Here is a 21020-nt window from a genome sequence, read left to right on the forward strand (position 1 = left end):
CCAGCCATTCCACTTGTTCACTCTTTCCCGCAGGTTATCCACTTGGCTCCTCCAGTACGAGTCGCTGTCTTTGTAGCATTCGAGGGGGGCACCCAAGTATTTCACCGGTGTCGTAACAAACCTTATGCTGGCAAAACTGTCAGGGGTTTCTGCCCAGTCACCGTGCCAAAAGCCAAGGCATTTTCCCCAGTTTACAGCGCTGCCACTTGCAACACAGAAGTTAGTAACGCCTTTGACAGCATCTGCTATGCTGTCAGAGTCCGCGCAAAAAATGGCAATATCGTCGGCATACGCCAACAGTCGGACTTCAACCTCGTGCAGCTTAAACCCACGAACACAGTCATTCTTTATGACACTCAAACAAAAGGACTCTATGTACAAACAAAACAATAGTGGTGAGAGAGGACAACCCTGACGGACCGAACGCTTGACTGGGATGCGCTTCCCCACCACCTTGTTAACGATTAGCCGCGTTGAGCAGTCTCGGTACGCCATGACAACCCCCTCTTTGATTATTTTCCCTAAATTCACATAATCTAGGATGCACAGCAGAATTTCATGAGGCACCCTGTCAAAAGCCTTCTCGAGGTCGATTTGCAACATTGCGACTCGCGCACCAATAGCGTCGCAACATTCGAGGATGCTCCGGGCTGCGTGTATATTCGTGAGGATAGTTCGACCTTTAATGCCGCACGTCTGATGCGGCCCCACGAGCTCCGTAATGACTGTTTGCAACCTTTTAGCTAGGATTTTCATGAATATCTTGTAATCTCCATTAGTGAGGCAGATTGGGCGGTAAGAATTTACTTTGCGCAGTGCAACGGGGTCTTCCGATTTTGGTATAAGAACAGTGTGAGATGATGAAAAGGACGGGGGTAATATTTTCAGCTCGAATGCCTCATTATAAACGTCGGCTAAGACTGGTGTTATTTCATACTTGAAACACTTATAAAAGGCGGAAGTAAGGCCATCAGGGCCAGGCGATTTCCCGGGATGCATACTTTCAATAGCACTGTTAACTTCCTCTTCCGAAATGGGTTCCTCCAATAATTCTTTTGCATTATTGTCAAGCTTCGGCATCAGCGGTAAAAAATCTTTTTTAAAACGATCGACATCAACTGAGCTGGCGGCGAATAAACCATGGAAGTGCTCAAAGAAAGCACGCTCGATAACATCTGCGACATCGCTGACCTCACCCTCGTGTTCAATTTCTGTTATCTGATTACGACGCGCATGCCACTTTTCTGAGCCCAACGCCCTTTTTGACGGTGCTTCTGCCGTTATCAGTCGCACGGCTCTTGCCCGAACCATAGCACCGCGGTATCTTTCGACATCGAACCGCTCAATTTTACTTTTCAACGCGCGAATATCTTCAAGAAACATGCCGGGCATTCTACATTCTTCGAGGAGCAATTTTTCCAGGTTTCTGCGCATGAGCTTTTCTTCTGCTCCTTTTTCTCTACTTATAGCGCTCGAGCGTTCCAAAGCCTTCAATTTAACGACCTGCTTGAAGTTCTCCCATTTTTCTCTAAACGTCTTTTTACTGCGAACTTTCATTTTTTCAACTTCCGTCATTACTTCCTCCATAAATTTTTCATCACTCAGCAGATTCGAATTCAATTTCCATAGTTGCCACTCGAAGGCCCTTTTCATTTCTTTCGTGCTAGCTACTACAAAGCTAACCAAGCAGTGGTCACTAAATGAAACGGCGTTAACACGGTATGCCTTGCAAATCGGTACCAATTCTACACTCACGTACGCCCTATCTAGTCGGGCATGGCTGGCTGCCTGAAAGTGGGTGTACTGCATAGTCCGGCCACCACCGAGACATTCAGCCACATCCTCCAAACCATGTTCTCTTACCATATCGCTTAAGACAGCCGTACTTGCATCCCTGTAAGGTCGTTCGCTAGTTTTGTCTTTGGCTGAAAGGACGCAGTTGAAATCGCCAATAATGATTAGAAGCCTATTACATTTGGTATACTGCTTCAGTTGTTCGAAAAATATGCGTCTTTCGTCAGTGACAGTCGGTGCGTACAAGCATATTACGCGCCATTCCAATCCCGAAAACAAAAGATCACAAACAATGAGCCGACCAGACGGACATGACGTTGACGCTTCTACTTTAGCACCCAGACTCTGTCTGACGAACAAAACGCAACCAGAAGTCCCTATGGCATGGCTAACTACAACAGAATACCGCGGCAAGAATTGGCGCACCATGCCCCCAGTTTCATCGTCACCATGGACTTTAGTCTCTTGGACTGCCAGTATGTCAAGGTCGAGGTCACTTACTAGCCGATAAAGTTGACATTGTTTTCTCCGTGAGGCCAGGCCACGCACATTTAAAGTGGCCACACGGATTGAATTTTCTATTTGCACCATTGTAAGGCTACGAAAAACCCAGGGGCATGGCGCTTACCTTACAACTGCAATTCCTTCCTGAACGCCTTGTCCCAGTACAGTCCTTAAGTTGGCGAAGGCGGCGTTTCCGCCGTCTTGCGCTCCGACGAAATGTTTGGCCGTGGCCGGATGGTAGGCCGCCGAGCGGGAGCCGTCTTGGCGGGTGGTTCGTCCGGCGAGGCAGCAGTGGTGCCCTTGTCTTTTTTCCCTTCGTCACGGGGACGCTTCCCCGTCACAGTGCCACTGTCGCTTTCAATCCCAGTCATCGGTTCAGCCTCGGAGGGGGTCTCGTCTGCTGAGCCAAGACACGTGTCGCCGGTGCTGCTTGCATCCACCTTTTCACTACTCTCGCCTACGCCTTCATATGGAAGCCCGGCGTCGGGCTTACCTGGTGCTTCACACACGCCCTCTTCTTGACGGCATGACGACCCATCTTCCACAGCACAGCTCGGGTTAACTCCTGCTGTTTCTTCCGAGTCTGCTTCGTCCATGAGGTGCTCCAGTGCATCACTTTCCTGCGCTGGTCCAGTCACACTGGCATATGTCTTCGCGCAGTCGGCGTCTTCGTGGCCGAAGCGGCGACAACGACTGCAGCGGGGTACTCGGCAGTCGCGACGTATGTGACCGGTACTCTTGCACCGTAGGCACAATGGTGCACGGCCTGGAACGACAACGAGAGTCAGCTCTCCGGCAATCTTGAGCTGGTGCGGAATGTCATCCACCTTGACGTCGGAGTGCAGCTTTAGTCCCACAGACCGCGTCGTTGAGCCCTTTTCTGTGATGCCCGGAGCTCGCCACTTCTCCCGTTTCACTTCGAACACTTTCCCATAGGGAGTCAAGGCAACACGCACGTCTTCGTCGGTCACGCCGTGCAGCAACCAGTGAAGCTTCAAGCGAACCTCGCGGTTATTTGGGTCAATGAGCAAACATGGGCGATCCTTTACCTTCACATCGACGGCGGAGAGCAACTTCCGAGCAGCCTCAGCACTCGTCAGTGTCACAGCCCATACGTGGTTCATTTGATACGCCCCCAACGCCAAAACGTCGTCGAGCGCACCAAGCTTGGCCAAAGTGTCCCGGTAATCTTCGACGCGGTAAGGCCGGGCTCTCGGGTCACCATGCATGAAAACGGTATTCGCAGCGATGCGTCCGGAAGGCAGATTGGGCAAAATCACCTGATAATCGTCGGCGCTAGGCGCAAGAACCCTGTCACCGCGGCCCGGTCGGGCCGCTGATACCGCTCCGTCGGAGCCGAACATTCCGCGACCGTATCGCTCGAAAGCTGGAAGTGGAATCGCATTCAGCATGGTATGGCCGATGGCGAAAATCGACATTTTACAACACAATCTATAACGAACTGCAAGCGATTTCTATCTTTTCAAGTTACCGTTAACGGCTTATGCAGCGTGTTATATTATCCTGGTAAAAAACTTCGAAGGTACGTGACAATAATGTCTGTTGTTCTCCGGCAGAGAGCTTGCTCTGTTCCTTCGCTGGGGCGCACCAGCACGGGCGCACCAACGTTCACGCACAGCTCTGTGTGCAATTGCGGGCCGCCGCCACCGGCCATGCTCGTAAGTCATTTTCTGTAACTTAACGAACGTCTGTTGCGTCGGCTTTTATAACTGAGTGGCACACGAGGGACCGACATAAAGCAGGAATATTGGAATGCCCATTAATGCTATTGTAACCTGCCACGGTGGTCTCGTGGCAAAGGCACTCGGATGCTGACCCGCAAGTCACGCCCCCCCCCCCCACCCCCGCCCTGTTCCTTCTTTGAACAAAAATAAAAGAAAAGATAAAGGAATGATGAGAAAAAAAAAATAGAGTATGTCACGCGCACTGGGTGCAACATTTAAACACATGTGCGCACGCATCAAATTTTGATTGCCTATATACGTAAGGTCATGTGCGCGATTGATACGGGCAACCAAACACGTCGCAAAATTAAACAACTCTCTCCTTCTCCCTACGTTCCTTCTCTGCAATAAAAAAGAGAAATTTCGAAAAGTAAAAGAAGGTGCCATCAGCACTCGGTGTTCCCAGGTGGTCTCCCTCCCAAGTACTGACCGAGCCCAATGCTGCTTAGCTTCGGTGATCGGACGAGAACCGGCGCATTCAGCATGGTATGGCTGATGGCGAAAAACGACATTTTACAACACAATCTATAACGAACTGCAAGCGATTTCTATCTTTTCAAGTTACCGTTAACGGCTTATGCAGCGTGTTATATTATCCTGGTAAAAAACTTCGAAGGTACGTGAAAATAATGTCTGTTGTTCTCCGGCAGAGAGCTTGCTCTGTTCCTCCGCTGGGGCGCACCAGCACGGGCGCACCAACGTTCACGCACAGCTCTGTGTGCAATTGCGGGCCGCCGCCACCGGCCATGCTCGTAAGTCATTTTCTGTAACTTAACGAACGTCTGTTGCGTCGGCTTTTATAACTGAGTGGCACACGAGGGACCGACATAAAGCAGGAATATTGGAATGCCCATTAATGCTATTGTAACCTGCCACGGTGGTCTCGTGGCAAAGGCACTCGGATGCTGACCCGCAAGTCACGCCCCCCCCCCCACCCCCGCCCTGTTCCTTCTTTGAACAAAAATAAAAGAAAAGATAAAGGAAGGATGAGAAAAAAAAAATAGAGTATGTCACGCGCACTGGGTGCAACATTTAAACACATGTGCGCACGCATCAAATTTTGATTGCCTATATACGTAAGGTCATGTGCGCGATTGATACGGGCAACCAAACACGTCGCAAAATTAAACAACTCTCTCCTTCTCCCTACGTTCCTTCTCTGCAATAAAAAAGAGAAATTTCGAAAAGTAAAAGAAGGTGCCATCAGCACTCGGTGTTCCCAGGTGGTCTCCCTCCCAAGTACTGACCGAGCCCAATGCTGCTTAGCTTCGGTGATCGGACGAGAACCGGCGCATTCAGCATGGTATGGCCGATGGCGAAAATCGACATTTTACAACACAATCTATAACGAACTGCAAGCGATTTCTATCTTTTCAAGTTACCGTTAACGGCTTATGCAGCGTGTTATATTATCCTGGTAAAAAACTTCGAAGGTACGTGACAATAATGTCTGTTGTTCTCCGGCAGAGAGCTTGCTCTGTTCCTTCGCTGGGGCGCACCAGCACGGGCGCACCAACGTTCACGCACAGCTCTGTGTGCAATTGCGGGCCGCCGCCACCGGCCATGCTCGTAAGTCATTTTCTGTAACTTAACGAACGTCTGTTGCGTCGGCTTTTATAACTGAGTGGCACACGAGGGACCGACATAAAGCAGGAATATTGGAATGCCCATTAATGCTATTGTAACCTGCCACGGTGGTCTCGTGGCAAAGGCACTCGGATGCTGACCCGCAAGTCACGCCCCCCCCCCACCCCCGCCCTGTTCCTTCTTTGAACAAAAATAAAAGAAAAGATAAAGGAAGGATGAGAAAAAAAAATAGAGTATGTCACGCGCACTGGGTGCAACATTTAAACACATGTGCGCACGCATCAAATTTTGATTGCCTATATACGTAAGGTCATGTGCGCGATTGATACGGGCAACCAAACACGTCGCAAAATTAAACAACTCTCTCCTTCTCCCTACGTTCCTTCTCTGCAATAAAAAAGAGAAATTTCGAAAAGTAAAAGAAGGTGCCATCAGCACTCGGTGTTCCCAGGTGGTCTCCCTCCCAAGTACTGACCGAGCCCAATGCTGCTTAGCTTCGGTGATCGGACGAGAACCGGCGCATTCAGCATGGTATGGCCGATGGCGAAAATCGACATTTTACAACACAATCTATAACGAACTGCAAGCGATTTCTATCTTTTCAAGTTACCGTTAACGGCTTATGCAGCGTGTTATATTATCCTGGTAAAAAACTTCGAAGGTACGTGACAATAATGTCTGTTGTTTTCCGGCAGAGAGCTTGCTCTGTTCCTTCGCTGGGGCGCACCAGCACGGGCGCACCAACGTTCACGCACAGCTCTGTGTGCAATTGCGGGCCGCCGCCACCGGCCATGCTCGTAAGTCATTTTCTGTAACTTAACGAACGTCTGTTGCGTCGGCTTTTATAACTGAGTGGCACACGAGGGACCGACATAAAGCAGGAATATTGGAATGCCCATTAATGCTATTGTAACCTGCCACGGTGGTCTCGTGGCAAAGGCACTCGGATGCTGACCCGCAAGTCACGCCCCCCCCCCCCCCCACCCCCGCCCTGTTCCTTCTTTGAACAAAAATAAAAGAAAAGATAAAGGAAGGATGAGAAAAAAAAATAGAGTATGTCACGCGCACTGGGTGCAACATTTAAACACATGTGCGCACGCATCAAATTTTGATTGCCTATATACGTAAGGTCATGTGCGCGATTGATACGGGCAACCAAACACGTCGCAAAATTAAACAACTCTCTCCTTCTCCCTACGTTCCTTCTCTGCAATAAAAAAGAGAAATTTCGAAAAGTAAAAGAAGGTGCCATCAGCACTCGGTGTTCCCAGGTGGTCTCCCTCCCAAGTACTGACCGAGCCCAATGCTGCTTAGCTTCGGTGATCGGACGAGAACCGGCGCATTCAGCATGGTATGGCCGATGGCGAAAATCGACATTTTACAACGCAATCTATAACGAACTGCAAGCGATTTCTATCTTTTCAAGTTACCGTTAACGGCTTATGCAGCGTGTTATATTATCCTGGTAAAAAACTTCGAAGGTACGTGACAATAATGTCTGTTGTTCTCCGGCAGAGAGCTTGCTCTGTTCCTTCGCTGGGGCGCACCAGCACGGGCGCACCAACGTTCACGCACAGCTCTGTGTGCAATTGCGGGCCGCCGCCACCGGCCATGCTCGTAAGTAATTTTCTGTAACTTAACGAACGTCTGTTGCGTCGGCTTTTATAACTGAGTGGCACACGAGGGACCGACATAAAGCAGGAATATTGGAATGCCCATTAATGCTATTGTAACCTGCCACGGTGGTCTCGTGGCAAAGGCACTCGGATGCTGACCCGCAAGTCACGCCCTCCCCCCCACCCCCGCCCTGTTCCTTCTTTGAACAAAAATAAAAGAAAAGATAAAGGAAGGATGAGAAAAAAAAATAGAGTATGTCACGCGCACTGGGTGCAACATTTAAACACATGTGCGCACGCATCAAATTTTGATTGCCTATATACGTAAGGTCATGTGCGCGATTGATACGGGCAACCAAACACGTCGCAAAATTAAACAACTCTCTCCTTCTCCCTACGTTCCTTCTCTGCAATAAAAAAGAGAAATTTCGAAAAGTAAAAGAAGGTGCCATCAGCACTCGGTGTTCCCAGGTGGTCTCCCTCCCAAGTACTGACCGAGCCCAATGCTGCTTAGCTTCGGTGATCGGACGAGAACCGGCGCATTCAGCATGGTATGGCCGATGGCGAAAATCGACATTTTACAACACAATCTATAACGAACTGCAAGCGATTTCTATCTTTTCAAGTTACCGTTAACGGCTTATGCAGCGTGTTATATTATCCTGGTAAAAAACTTCGAAGGTACGTGACAATAATGTCTGTTGTTCTCCGGCAGAGAGCTTGCTCTGTTCCTTCGCTGGGGCGCACCAGCACGGGCGCACCAACGTTCACGCACAGCTCTGTGTGCAATTGCGGGCCGCCGCCACCGGCCATGCTCGTAAGTCATTTTCTGTAACTTAACGAACGTCTGTTGCGTCGGCTTTTATAACTGAGTGGCACACGAGGGACCGACATAAAGCAGGAATATTGGAATGCCCATTAATGCTATTGTAACCTGCCACGGTGGTCTCGTGGCAAAGGCACTCGGATGCTGACCCGCAAGTCACGCCCCCCCCCCCCACCCCCGCCCTGTTCCTTCTTTGAACAAAAATAAAAGAAAAGATAAAGGAAGGATGAGAAAAAAAAATAGAGTATGTCACGCGCACTGGGTGCAACATTTAAACACATGTGCGCACGCATCAAATTTTGATTGCCTATATACGTAAGGTCATGTGCGCGATTGATACGGGCAACCAAACACGTCGCAAAATTAAACAACTCTCTCCTTCTCCCTACGTTCCTTCTCTGCAATAAAAAAGAGAAATTTCGAAAAGTAAAAGAAGGTGCCATCAGCACTCGGTGTTCCCAGGTGGTCTCCCTCCCAAGTACTGACCGAGCCCAATGCTGCTTAGCTTCGGTGATCGGACGAGAACCGGCGCATTCAGCATGGTATGGCCGATGGCGAAAAACGACATTTTACAACACAATCTATAACGAACTGCAAGCGATTTCTATCTTTTCAAGTTACCGTTAACGGCTTATGCAGCGTGTTATATTATCCTGGTAAAAAACTTCGAAGGTACGTGACAATAATGTCTGTTGTTCTCCGGCAGAGAGCTTGCTCTGTTCCTTCGCTGGGGCGCACCAGCACGGGCGCACCAACGTTCACGCACAGCTCTGTGTGCAATTGCGGGCCGCCGCCACCGGCCATGCTCGTAAGTCATTTTCTGTAACTTAACGAACGTCTGTTGCGTCGGCTTTTATAACTGAGTGGCACACGAGGGACCGACATAAAGAAGGAATATTGGAATGCCCATTAATGCTATTGTAACCTGCCACGGTGGTCTCGTGGCAAAGGCACTCGGATGCTGACCCGCAAGTCACGCCCCCCCCCCCCACCCCCGCCCTGTTCCTTCTTTGAACAAAAATAAAAGAAAAGATAAAGGAAGGATGAGAAAAAAAAATAGAGTATGTCACGCGCACTGGGTGCAACATTTAAACACATGTGCGCACGCATCAAATTTTGATTGCCTATATACGTAAGGTCATGTGCGCGATTGATACGGGCAACCAAACACGTCGCAAAATTAAACAACTCTCTCCTTCTCCCTACGTTCCTTCTCTGCAATAAAAAAGAGAAATTTCGAAAAGTAAAAGAAGGTGCCATCAGCACTCGGTGTTCCCAGGTGGTCTCCCTCCCAAGTACTGACCGAGCCCAATGCTGCTTAGCTTCGGTGATCGGACGAGAACCGGCGCATTCAGCATGGTATGGCCGATGGCGAAAATCGACATTTTACAACACAATCTATAACGAACTGCAAGCGATTTCTATCTTTTCAAGTTACCGTTAACGGCTTATGCAGCGTGTTATATTATCCTGGTAAAAAACTTCGAAGGTACGTGACAATAATGTCTGTTGTTCTCCGGCAGAGAGCTTGCTCTGTTCCTTCGCTGGGGCGCACCAGCACGGGCGCACCAACGTTCACGCACAGCTCTGTGTGCAATTGCGGGCCGCCGCCACCGGCCATGCTCGTAAGTCATTTTCTGTAACTTAACGAACGTCTGTTGCGTCGGCTTTTATAACTGAGTGGCACACGAGGGACCGACATAAAGCAGGAATATTGGAATGCCCATTAATGCTATTGTAACCTGCCACGGTGGTCTCGTGGCAAAGGCACTCGGATGCTGACCCGCAAGTCACGCCCCCCCCCCACCCCCGCCCTGTTCCTTCTTTGAACAAAAATAAAAGAAAAAATAAAGGAAGGATGAGAAAAAAAAATAGAGTATGTCACGCGCACTGGGTGCAACATTTAAACACATGTGCGCACGCATCAAATTTTGATTGCCTATATACGTAAGGTCATGTGCGCGATTGATACGAGCAACCAAACACGTCGCAAAATTAAACAACTCTCTCCTTCTCCCTACGTTCCTTCTCTGCAATAAAAAAGAGAAATTTCGAAAAGTAAAAGAAGGTGCCATCAGCACTCGGTGTTCCCAGGTGGTCTCCCTCCCAAGTACTGACCGAGCCCAATGCTGCTTAGCTTCGGTGATCGGACGAGAACCGGCGCATTCAGCATGGTATGGCCGATGGCGAAAATCGACATTTTACAACACAATCTATAACGAACTGCAAGCGATTTCTATCTTTTCAAGTTACCGTTAACGGCTTATGCAGCGTGTTATATTATCCTGGTAAAAAACTTCGAAGGTACGTGACAATAATGTCTGTTGTTCTCCGGCAGAGAGCTTGCTCTGTTCCTTCGCTGGGGCGCACCAGCACGGGCGCACCAACGTTCACGCACAGCTCTGTGTGCAATTGCGGGCCGCCGCCACCGGCCATGCTCGTAAGTCATTTTCTGTAACTTAACGAACGTCTGTTGCGTCGGCTTTTATAACTGAGTGGCACACGAGGGACCGACATAAAGCAGGAATATTGGAATGCCCATTAATGCTATTGTAACCTGCCACGGTGGTCTCGTGGCAAAGGCACTCGGATGCTGACCCGCAAGTCACGCCCCCCCCCCCCACCCCCGCCCTGTTCCTTCTTTGAACAAAAATAAAAGAAAAGATAAAGGATGGATGAGAAAAAAAAATAGAGTATGTCACGCGCACTGGGTGCAACATTTAAACACATGTGCGCACGCATCAAATTTTGATTGCCTATATACATAAGGTCATGTGCGCGATTGATACGGGCAACCAAACACGTCGCAAAATTAAACAACTCTCTCCTTCTCCCTACGTTCCTTCTCTGCAATAAAAAAGAGAAATTTCGAAAAGTAAAAGAAGGTGCCATCAGCACTCGGTGTTCCCAGGTGGTCTCCCTCCCAAGTACTGACCGAGCCCAATGCTGCTTAGCTTCGGTGATCGGACGAGAACCGGCGCATTCAGCATGGTATGGCCGATGGCGAAAATCGACATTTTACAACACAATCTATAACGAACTGCAAGCGATTTCTATCTTTTCAAGTTACCGTTAACGGCTTATGCAGCGTGTTATATTATCCTGGTAAAAAACTTCGAAGGTACGTGACAATAATGTCTGTTGTTCTCCGGCAGAGAGCTTGCTCTGTTCCTTCGCTGGGGCGCACCAGCACGGGCGCACCAACGTTCACGCACAGCTCTGTGTGCAATTGCGGGCCGCCGCCACCGGCCATGCTCGTAAGTCATTTTCTGTAACTTAACGAACGTCTGTTGCGTCGGCTTTTATAACTGAGTGGCACACGAGGGACCGACATAAAGCAGGAATATTGGAATGCCCATTAATGCTATTGTAACCTGCCACGGTGGTCTCGTGGCAAAGGCACTCGGATGCTGACCCGCAAGTCACGCCCCCCCCCCCCCCCCCACCCCCGCCCTGTTCCTTCTTTGAACAAAAATAAAAGAAAAGATAAAGGAAGGATGAGAAAAAAAAATAGAGTATGTCACGCGCACTGGGTGCAACATTTAAACACATGTGCGCACGCATCAAATTTTGATTGCCTATATACGTAAGGTCATGTGCGCGATTGATACGGGCAACCAAACACGTCGCAAAATTAAACAACTCTCTCCTTCTCCCTACGTTCCTTCTCTGCAATAAAAAGAGAAATTTCGAAAAGTAAAAGAAGGTGCCATCAGCACTCGGTGTTCCCAGGTGGTCTCCCTCCCAAGTACTGACCGAGCCCAATGCTGCTTAGCTTCGGTGATCGGACGAGAACCGGCGCATTCAGCATGGTATGGCCGATGGCGAAAATCGACATTTTACAACACAATCTATAACGAACTGCAAGCGATTTCTATCTTTTCAAGTTACCGTTAACGGCTTATGCAGCGTGTTATATTATCCTGGTAAAAAACTTCGAAGGTACGTGACAATAATGTCTGTTGTTCTCCGGCAGAGAGCTTGCTCTGTTCCTTCGCTGGGGCGCACCAGCACGGGCGCACCAACGTTCACGCACAGCTCTGTGTGCAATTGCGGGCCGCCGCCACCGGCCATGCTCGTAAGTCATTTTCTGTAACTTAACGAACGTCTGTTGCGTCGGCTTTTATAACTGAGTGGCACACGAGGGACCGACATAAAGCAGGAATATTGGAATGCCCATTAATGCTATTGTAACCTGCCACGGTGGTCTCGTGGCAAAGGCACTCGGATGCTGACCCGCAAGTCACGCCCCCCCCCCCCCCCACCCCCGCCCTGTTCCTTCTTTGAACAAAAATAAAAGAAAAGATAAAGGAAGGATGAGAAAAAAAAATAGAGTATGTCACGCGCACTGGGTGCAACATTTAAACACATGTGCGCACGCATCAAATTTTGATTGCCTATATACGTAAGGTCATGTGCGCGATTGATACGGGCAACCAAACACGTCGCAAAATTAAACAACTCTCTCCTTCTCCCTACGTTCCTTCTCTGCAATAAAAAAGAGAAATTTCGAAAAGTAAAAGAAGGTGCCATCAGCACTCGGTGTTCCCAGGTGGTCTCCCTCCCAAGTACTGACCGAGCCCAATGCTGCTTAGCTTCGGTGATCGGACGAGAACCGGCGCATTCAGCATGGTATGGCCGATGGCGAAAATCGACATTTTACAACACAATCTATAACGAACTGCAAGCGATTTCTATCTTTTCAAGTTACCGTTAACGGCTTATGCAGCGTGTTATATTATCCTGGTAAAAAACTTCGAAGGTACGTGACAATAATGTCTGTTGTTCTCCGGCAGAGAGCTTGCTCTGTTCCTTCGCTGGGGCGCACCAGCACGGGCGCACCAACGTTCACGCACAGCTCTGTGTGCAATTGCGGGCCGCCGCCACCGGCCATGCTCGTAAGTCATTTTCTGTAACTTAACGAACGTCTGTTGCGTCGGCTTTTATAACTGAGTGGCACACGAGGGACCGACATAAAGCAGGAATATTGGAATGCCCATTAATGCTATTGTAACCTGCCACGGTGGTCTCGTGGCAAAGGCACTCGGATGCTGACCCGCAAGTCACGCCCCCCCCCCCCACCCCCGCCCTGTTCCTTCTTTGAACAAAAATAAAAGAAAAGATAAAGGAAGGATGAGAAAAAAAAATAGAGTATGTCACGCGCACTGGGTGCAACATTTAAACACATGTGCGCACGCATCAAATTTTGATTGCCTATATACGTAAGGTCATGTGCGCGATTGATACGGGCAACCAAACACGTCGCAAAATTAAACAACTCTCTCCTTCTCCCTACGTTCCTTCTTTGCAATAAAAAAGAGAAATTTCGAAAAGTAAAAGAAGGTGCCATCAGCACTCGGTGTTCCCAGGTGGTCTCCCTCCCAAGTACTGACCGAGCCCAATGCTGCTTAGCTTCGGTGATCGGACGAGAACCGGCGCATTCAGCATGGTATGGCCGATGGCGAAAATCGACATTTTACAACACAATCTATAACGAACTGCAAGCGATTTCTATCTTTTCAAGTTACCGTTAACGGCTTATGCAGCGTGTTATATTATCCTGGTAAAAAACTTCGAAGGTACGTGACAATAATGTCTGTTGTTCTCCGGCAGAGAGCTTGCTCTGTTCCTTCGCTGGGGCGCACCAGCACGGGCGCACCAACGTTCACGCACAGCTCTGTGTGCAATTGCGGGCCGCCGCCACCGGCCATGCTCGTAAGTCATTTTCTGTAACTTAACGAACGTCTGTTGCGTCGGCTTTTATAACTGAGTGGCACACGAGGGACCGACATAAAGCAGGAATATTGGAATGCCCATTAATGCTATTGTAACCTGCCACGGTGGTCTCGTGGCAAAGGCACTCGGATGCTGACCCGCAAGTCACGCCCCCCCCCCCCCCCACCCCCGCCCTGTTCCTTCTTTGAACAAAAATAAAAGAAAAGATAAAGGAAGGATGAGAAAAAAAAATAGAGTATGTCACGCGCACTGGGTGCAACATTTAAACACATGTGCGCACGCATCAAATTTTGATTGCCTATATACGTAAGGTCATGTGCGCGATTGATACGGGCAACCAAACACGTCGCAAAATTAAACAACTCTCTCCTTCTCCCTACGTTCCTTCTCTGCAATAAAAAAGAGAAATTTCGAAAAGTAAAAGAAGGTGCCATCAGCACTCGGTGTTCCCAGGTGGTCTCCCTCCCAAGAACTGACCGAGCCCAATGCTGCTTAGCTTCGGTGATCGGACGAGAACCGGCGCATTCAGCATGGTATGGCCGATGGCGAAAATCGACATTTTACAACACAATCTATAACGAACTGCAAGCGATTTCTATCTTTTCAAGTTACCGTTAACGGCTTATGCAGCGTGTTATATTATCCTGGTAAAAAACTTCGAAGGTACGTGACAATAATGTCTGTTGTTCTCCGGCAGAGAGCTTGCTCTGTTCCTTCGCTGGGGCGCACCAGCACGGGCGCACCAACGTTCACGCACAGCTCTGTGTGCAATTGCGGGCCGCCGCCACCGGCCATGCTCGTAAGTCATTTTCTGTAACTTAACGAACGTCTGTTGCGTCGGCTTTTATAACTGAGTGGCACACGAGGGACCGACATAAAGCAGGAATATTGGAATGCCCATTAATGCTATTGTAACCTGCCACGGTGGTCTCGTGGCAAAGGCACTCGGATGCTGACCCGCAAGTCACGCCCCCCCCCCACCCCCGCCCTGTTCCTTCTTTGAACAAAAATAAAAGAAAAGATAAAGGAAGGATGAGAAAAAAAAATAGAGTATGTCACGCGCACTGGGTGCAACATTTAAACACATGTGCGCACGCATCAAATTTTGATTGCCTATATACATAAGGTCATGTGCGCGATTGATACGGGCAACCAAACACGTCGCAAAATTAAACAACTCTCTCCTTCTCCCTACGTTCCTTCTCTGCAATAAAAAAGAGAAATTTCGAAAAGTAAAAGAAGGTGCCATCAGCACTCGGTGTTCCCAGGTGGTCTCCCTCCCAAGTACTGACCGAGCCCAATGCTGCTTAGCTTCGGTGATCGGACGAGAACCGGCGCATTCAGCATGGTATGGCCGATGGCGAAAATCGACATTTTACAACACAATCTATAACGAACTGCAAGCGATTTCTATCTTTTCAAGTTACCGTTAACGGCTTATGCAGCGTGTTATATTATCCTGGTAAAAAACTTCGAAGGTACGTGACAATAATGTCTGTTGTTCTCCGGCAGAGAGCTTGCTCTGTTCCTTCGCTGGGGCGCACCAGCACGGGCGCACCAACGTTCACGCACAGCTCTGTGTGCAATTGCGGGCCGCCGCCACCGGCCATGCTCGTAAGTCATTTTCTGTAACTTAACGAACGTCTGTTGCGTCGGCTTTTATAACTGAGTGGCACACGAGGGACCGACATAAAGCAGGAATATTGGAATGCCCATTAATGCTATTGTAACCTGCCACGGTGGTCTCGTGGCAAAGGCACTCAGATGCTGACCCGCAAGTCACGCCCCCCCCCCCCACCCCCGCCCTGTTCCTTCTTTGAACAAAAATAAAAGAAAAAATAAAGGAAGGATGAGAAAAAAAAATAGAGTATGTCACGCGCACTGGGTGCAACATTTAAACACATGTGCGCACGCATCAAATTTTGATTGCCTATATACGTAAGGTCATGTGCGCGATTGATACGGGCAACCAAACACGTCGCAAAATTAAACAACTCTCTCCTTCTCCCTACGTTCCTTCTCTGCAATAAAAAAGAGAAATTTCGAAAAGTAAAAGAAGGTGCCATCAGCACTTGGTGTTCCCAGGTGGTCTCCCTCCCAAGTACTGACCGAGCCCAATGCTGCTTAGCTTCGGTGATCGGACGAGAACCGGCGCATTCAGCATGGTATGGCCGATGGCGAAAATCGACATTTTACAACACAATCTATAACGAACTGCAAGCGATTTCTATCTTTTCAAGTTACCGTTAACGGCTTATGCAGCGTGTTATATTATCCTGGTAAAAAACTTCGAAGGTACGTGACAATAATGTCTGTTGTTCTCCGGCAGAGAGCTTGCTCTGTTCCTTCGCTGGGGCGCACCAGCACGGGCGCACCAACGTTCACGCACAGCTCTGTGTGCAATTGCGGGCCGCCGCCACCGGCCATGCTCGTAAGTCATTTTCTGTAACTTAACGAACGTCTGTTGCGTCGGCTTTTATAACTGAGTGGCACACGAGGGACCGACATAAAGCAGGAATATTGGAATGCCCATTAATGCTATTGTAACCTGCCACGGTGGTCTCGTGGCAAAGGCACTCGGATGCTGACCCGCAAGTCACGCCCCCCCCCCCCCCCCACCCCCGCCCTGTTCCTTCTTTGAACAAAAATAAAAGAAAAGATAAAGGAAGGATGAGAAAAAAAAATAGAGTATGTCACGCGCACTGGGTGCAACATTTAAACACATGTGCGCACGCATCAAATTTTGATTGCCTATATACGTAAGGTCATGTGCGCGATTGATACGGGCAACCAAACACGTCGCAAAATTAAACAACTCTCTCCTTCTCCCTACGTTCCTTCTCTGCAATAAAAAAGAGAAATTTCGAAAAGTAAAAGAAGGTGCCATCAGCACTCGGTGTTCCCAGGTGGTCTCCCTCCCAAGTACTGACCGAGCCCAATGCTGCTTAGCTTCGGTGATCGGACGAGAACCGGCGCATTCAGCATGGTATGGCCGATGGCGAAAATCGACATTTTACAACACAATCTATAACGAACTGCAAGCGATTTCTATCTTTTCAAGTTACCGTTAACGGCTTATGCAGCGTGTTATATTATCCTGGTAAAAAACTTCGAAGGTACGTGACAATAATGTCTGTTGTTCTCCGGCAGAGAGCTTGCTCTGTTCCTTCGCTGGGGCGCACCAGCACGGGCGCACCAACGTTCACGCACAGCTCTGTGTGCAATTGCGGGCCGCCGCCACCGGCCATGCTCGTAAGTCATTTTCTGTAACTTAACGAACGTCTGTTGCGTCGGCTTTTATAACTGAGTGGCACACGAGGGACCGACATAAAGCAGGAATATTGGAATGCCCATTAATGCTATTGTAACCTGCCACGGTGGTCTCGTGGCAAAGGCACTCGGATGCTGACCCGCAAGTCACGCCCCCCCCCCCCCCACCCCCGCCCTGTTCCTTCTTTGAACAAAAATAAAAGAAAAGATAAAGGAAGGATGAGAAAAAAAAATAGAGTATGTCACGCGCACTGGGTGCAACATTTAAACACATGTGCGCACGCATCAAATTTTGATTGCCTATATACGTAAGGTCATGTGCGCGATTGATACGGGCAACCAAACACGTCGCAAAATTAAACAACTCTCTCCTTCTCCCTACGTTCCTTCTCTGCAATAAAAAAGAGAAATTTCGAAAAGTAAAAGAAGGTGCCATCAGCACTCGGTGTTCCCAGGTGGTCTCCCTCCCAAGTACTGACCGAGCCCAATGCTGCTTAGCTTCGGTGATCGGACGAGAACCGGCGCATTCAGCATGGTATGGCCGATGGCGAAAATCGACATTTTACAACACAATCTATAACGAACTGCAAGCGATTTCTATCTTTTCAAGTTACCGTTAACGGCTTTTCAGCGTGTTATATTATCCTGGTAAAAAACTTCGAAGGTACGTGACAATAATGTCTGTTGTTCTCCGGCAGAGAGCTTGCTCTGTTCCTTCGCTGGGGCGCACCAGCACGGGCGCACCAACGTTCACGCACAGCTCTGTGTGCAATTGCGGGCCGCCGCCACCGGCCATGCTCGTAAGTCATTTTCTGTAACTTAACGAACGTCTGTTGCGTCGGCTTTTATAACTGAGTGGCACACGAGGGACCGACATAAAGCAGGAATATTGGAATGCCCATTAATGCTATTGTAACCTGCCACGGTGGTCTCGTGGCAAAGGCACTCGGATGCTGACCCGCAAGTCACGCCCCCCCCCCCCCCCCGCCCTGTTCCTTCTTTGAACAAAAATAAAAGAAAAGATAAAGGAAGGATGAGAAAAAAAAATAGAGTATGTCACGCGCACTGGGTGCAACATTTAAACACATGTGCGCACGCATCAAATTTTGATTGCCTATATACGTAAGGTCATGTGCGCGATTGATACGGGCAACCAAACACGTCGCAAAATTAAACAACTCTCTCCTTCTCCCTACGTTCCTTCTCTGCAATAAAAAAGAGAAATTTCGAAAAGTAAAAGAAGGTGCCATCAGCACTCGGTGTTCCCAGGTGGTCTCCCTCCCAAGTACTGACCGAGCCCAATGCTCTTAGCTTCGGTGATCGGACGAGAACCGGCGCATTCAGCATGGTATGGCCGATGGCGAAAATCGACATTTTACAACACAATCTATAACGAACTGCAAGCGATTTCTATCTTTTCAAGTTACCGTTAACGGCTTATGCAGCGTGTTATATTATCCTGGTAAAAAACTTCGAAGGTACGTGACAATAATGTCTGTTGTTCTCCGGCAGAGAGCTTGCTCTGTTCCTTCGCTGGGGCGCACCAGCACGGGCGCACCAACGTTCACGCACAGCTCTGTGTGCAATTGCGGGCCGCCGCCACCGGCCATGCTCGTAAGTCATTTTCTGTAACTTAACGAACGTCTGTTGCGTCGGCTTTTATAACTGAGTGGCACACGAGGGACCGACATAAAGCAGGAATATTGGAATGCCCATTAATGCTATTGTAACCTGCCACGGTGGTCTCGTGGCAAAGGCACTCGGATGCTGACCCGCAAGTCACGCCCCCCCCCCCCCACCCCCGCCCTGTTCCTTCTTTGAACAAAAATAAAAGAAAAGATAAAGGAAGGATGAGAAAAAAAATAGAGTATGTCACGCGCACTGGGTGCAACATTTAAACACATGTGCGCACGCATCAAATTTTGATTGCCTATATACGTAAGGTCATGTGCGCGATTGATACGGGCAACCAAACACGTCGCAAAATTAAACAACTCTCTCCTTCTCCCTACGTTCCTTCTCTGCAATAAAAAAGAGAAATTTCGAAAAGTAAAAGAAGGTGCCATCAGCACTCGGTGTTCCCAGGTGGTCTCCCTCCCAAGTACTGACCGAGCCCAATGCTGCTTAGCTTCGGTGATCGGACGAGAACCGGCGCATTCAGCATGGTATGGCCGATGGCGAAAATCGACATTTTACAACACAATCTATAACGAACTGCAAGCGATTTCTATCTTTTCAAGTTACCGTTAACGGCTTATGCAGCGTGTTATATTATCCTGGTAAAAAACTTCGAAGGTACGTGACAATAATGTCTGTTGTTCTCCGGCAGAGAGCTTGCTCTGTTCCTTCGCTGGGGCGCACCAGCACGGGCGCACCAACGTTCACGCACAGCTCTGTGTGCAATTGCGGGCCGCCGCCACCGGCCATGCTCGTAAGTCATTTTCTGTAACTTAACGAACGTCTGTTGCGTCGGCTTTTATAACTGAGTGGCACACGAGGGACCGACATAAAGCAGGAATATTGGAATGCCCATTAATGCTATTGTAACCTGCCACGGTGGTCTCGTGGCAAAGGCACTCGGATGCTGACCCGCAAGTCACGCCCCCCCCCCCCCCACCCCCGCCCTGTTCCTTCTTTGAACAAAAATAAAAGAAAAGATAAAGGAAGGATGAGAAAAAAAAATAGAGTATGTCACGCGCACTGGGTGCAACATTTAAACACATGTGCGCACGCATCAAATTTTGATTGCCTATATACGTAAGGTCATGTGCGCGATTGATACGGGCAACCAAACACGTCGCAAAATTAAACAACTCTCTCCTTCTCCCTACGTTCCTTCTCTGCAATAAAAAAGAGAAATTTCGAAAAGTAAAAGAAGGTGCCATCAGCACTTGGTGTTCCCAGGTGGTCTCCCTCCCAAGTACTGACCGAGCCCAATGCTGCTTAGCTTCGGTGATCGGACGAGAACCGGCGCATTCAGCATGGTATGGCCGATGGCGAAAATCGACATTTTACAACACAATCTATAACGAACTGCAAGCGATTTCTATCTTTTCAAGTTACCGTTAACGGCTTATGCAGCGTGTTATATTATCCTGGTAAAAAACTTCGAAGGTACGTGACAATAATGTCTGTTGTTCTCCGGCAGAGAGCTTGCTCTGTTCCTTCGCTGGGGCGCACCAGCACGGGCGCACCAACGTTCACGCACAGCTCTGTGTGCAATTGCGGGCCGCCGCCACCGGCCATGCTCGTAAGTCATTTTCTGTAACTTAACGAACGTCTGTTGCGTCGGCTTTTATAACTGAGTGGCACACGAGGGACCGACATAAAGCAGGAATATTGGAATGCCCATTAATGCTATTGTAACCTGCCACGGTGGTCTCGTGGCAAAGGCACTCGGATGCTGACCCGCAAGTCACGCCCCCCCCCCCCACCCCCGCCCTGTTCCTTCTTTGAACAAAAATAAAAGAAAAGATAAAGGAAGGATGAGAAAAAAAAATAGAGTATGTCACGCGCACTGGGTGCAACATTTAAACACATGTGCGCACGCATCAAATTTTGATTGCCTATATACATAAGGTCATGTGCGCGATTGATACGGGCAACCAAACACGTCGCAAAATTAAACAACTCTCTCCTTCTCCCTACGTTCCTTCTCTGCAATAAAAAAGAGAAATTTCGAAAAGTAAAAGAAGGTGCCATCAGCACTCGGTGTTCCCAGGTGGTCTCCCTCCCAAGTACTGACCGAGCCCAATGCTGCTTAGCTTCGGTGATCGGACGAGAACCGGCGCATTCAGCATGGTATGGCCGATGGCGAAAATCGACATTTTACAACACAATCTATAACGAACTGCAAGCGATTTCTATCTTTTCAAGTTACCGTTAACGGCTTATGCAGCGTGTTATATTATCCTGGTAAAAAACTTCGAAGGTACGTGACAA

General features: G+C 48.8%; 1 protein-coding gene, 20 non-coding genes and 1 pseudogene across 23 annotated transcripts in view; all 22 read right to left on the reverse strand.

The window, feature by feature from the left end:
- LOC119188147 (uncharacterized) overlaps positions 1–21020 on the reverse strand; it is a 99355-nt gene that overhangs the window by 67086 nt on the left and 11249 nt on the right. The gene's annotated exons all lie outside the window — the stretch shown is intronic.
- LOC142777634 (5S ribosomal RNA) lies at positions 4425–4543 on the reverse strand. The gene has a single exon (XR_012888270.1). It is a non-coding gene; the product is annotated as a 5S ribosomal RNA (ribosomal RNA).
- Positions 5242–5360, reverse strand: LOC142777523 (5S ribosomal RNA). The gene has a single exon (XR_012888159.1). It is a non-coding gene; the product is annotated as a 5S ribosomal RNA (ribosomal RNA).
- Positions 6057–6175, reverse strand: LOC142777524 (5S ribosomal RNA). Its single transcript, XR_012888160.1, has one exon. It is a non-coding gene; the product is annotated as a 5S ribosomal RNA (ribosomal RNA).
- On the reverse strand, positions 6877–6995 carry LOC142777525 (5S ribosomal RNA). Its single transcript, XR_012888161.1, has one exon. It is a non-coding gene; the product is annotated as a 5S ribosomal RNA (ribosomal RNA).
- On the reverse strand, positions 7693–7811 carry LOC142777526 (5S ribosomal RNA). Its single transcript, XR_012888162.1, has one exon. It is a non-coding gene; the product is annotated as a 5S ribosomal RNA (ribosomal RNA).
- On the reverse strand, positions 8510–8628 carry LOC142777527 (5S ribosomal RNA). The gene has a single exon (XR_012888163.1). It is a non-coding gene; the product is annotated as a 5S ribosomal RNA (ribosomal RNA).
- LOC142777528 (5S ribosomal RNA) lies at positions 9327–9445 on the reverse strand. The gene has a single exon (XR_012888164.1). It is a non-coding gene; the product is annotated as a 5S ribosomal RNA (ribosomal RNA).
- LOC142777529 (5S ribosomal RNA) lies at positions 10142–10260 on the reverse strand. Its single transcript, XR_012888165.1, has one exon. It is a non-coding gene; the product is annotated as a 5S ribosomal RNA (ribosomal RNA).
- Positions 10959–11077, reverse strand: LOC142777530 (5S ribosomal RNA). Its single transcript, XR_012888166.1, has one exon. It is a non-coding gene; the product is annotated as a 5S ribosomal RNA (ribosomal RNA).
- On the reverse strand, positions 11780–11898 carry LOC142777532 (5S ribosomal RNA). The gene has a single exon (XR_012888168.1). It is a non-coding gene; the product is annotated as a 5S ribosomal RNA (ribosomal RNA).
- On the reverse strand, positions 12600–12718 carry LOC142777533 (5S ribosomal RNA). Its single transcript, XR_012888169.1, has one exon. It is a non-coding gene; the product is annotated as a 5S ribosomal RNA (ribosomal RNA).
- LOC142777534 (5S ribosomal RNA) lies at positions 13417–13535 on the reverse strand. Its single transcript, XR_012888170.1, has one exon. It is a non-coding gene; the product is annotated as a 5S ribosomal RNA (ribosomal RNA).
- Positions 14237–14355, reverse strand: LOC142777673 (5S ribosomal RNA). The gene has a single exon (XR_012888309.1). It is a non-coding gene; the product is annotated as a 5S ribosomal RNA (ribosomal RNA).
- On the reverse strand, positions 15052–15170 carry LOC142777535 (5S ribosomal RNA). The gene has a single exon (XR_012888171.1). It is a non-coding gene; the product is annotated as a 5S ribosomal RNA (ribosomal RNA).
- On the reverse strand, positions 15869–15987 carry LOC142777514 (5S ribosomal RNA). The gene has a single exon (XR_012888150.1). It is a non-coding gene; the product is annotated as a 5S ribosomal RNA (ribosomal RNA).
- On the reverse strand, positions 16690–16808 carry LOC142777536 (5S ribosomal RNA). Its single transcript, XR_012888172.1, has one exon. It is a non-coding gene; the product is annotated as a 5S ribosomal RNA (ribosomal RNA).
- On the reverse strand, positions 17509–17627 carry LOC142777537 (5S ribosomal RNA). The gene has a single exon (XR_012888173.1). It is a non-coding gene; the product is annotated as a 5S ribosomal RNA (ribosomal RNA).
- On the reverse strand, positions 18323–18440 carry LOC142777711 (5S ribosomal RNA; annotated as a pseudogene).
- Positions 19139–19257, reverse strand: LOC142777538 (5S ribosomal RNA). Its single transcript, XR_012888174.1, has one exon. It is a non-coding gene; the product is annotated as a 5S ribosomal RNA (ribosomal RNA).
- Positions 19958–20076, reverse strand: LOC142777625 (5S ribosomal RNA). Its single transcript, XR_012888261.1, has one exon. It is a non-coding gene; the product is annotated as a 5S ribosomal RNA (ribosomal RNA).
- Positions 20775–20893, reverse strand: LOC142777539 (5S ribosomal RNA). Its single transcript, XR_012888175.1, has one exon. It is a non-coding gene; the product is annotated as a 5S ribosomal RNA (ribosomal RNA).

This window comes from Rhipicephalus microplus, chromosome X, assembly GCF_043290135.1.
Source record: "Rhipicephalus microplus isolate Deutch F79 chromosome X, USDA_Rmic, whole genome shotgun sequence".
NCBI lineage: Eukaryota > Metazoa > Arthropoda > Arachnida > Ixodida > Ixodidae > Rhipicephalus > Rhipicephalus microplus.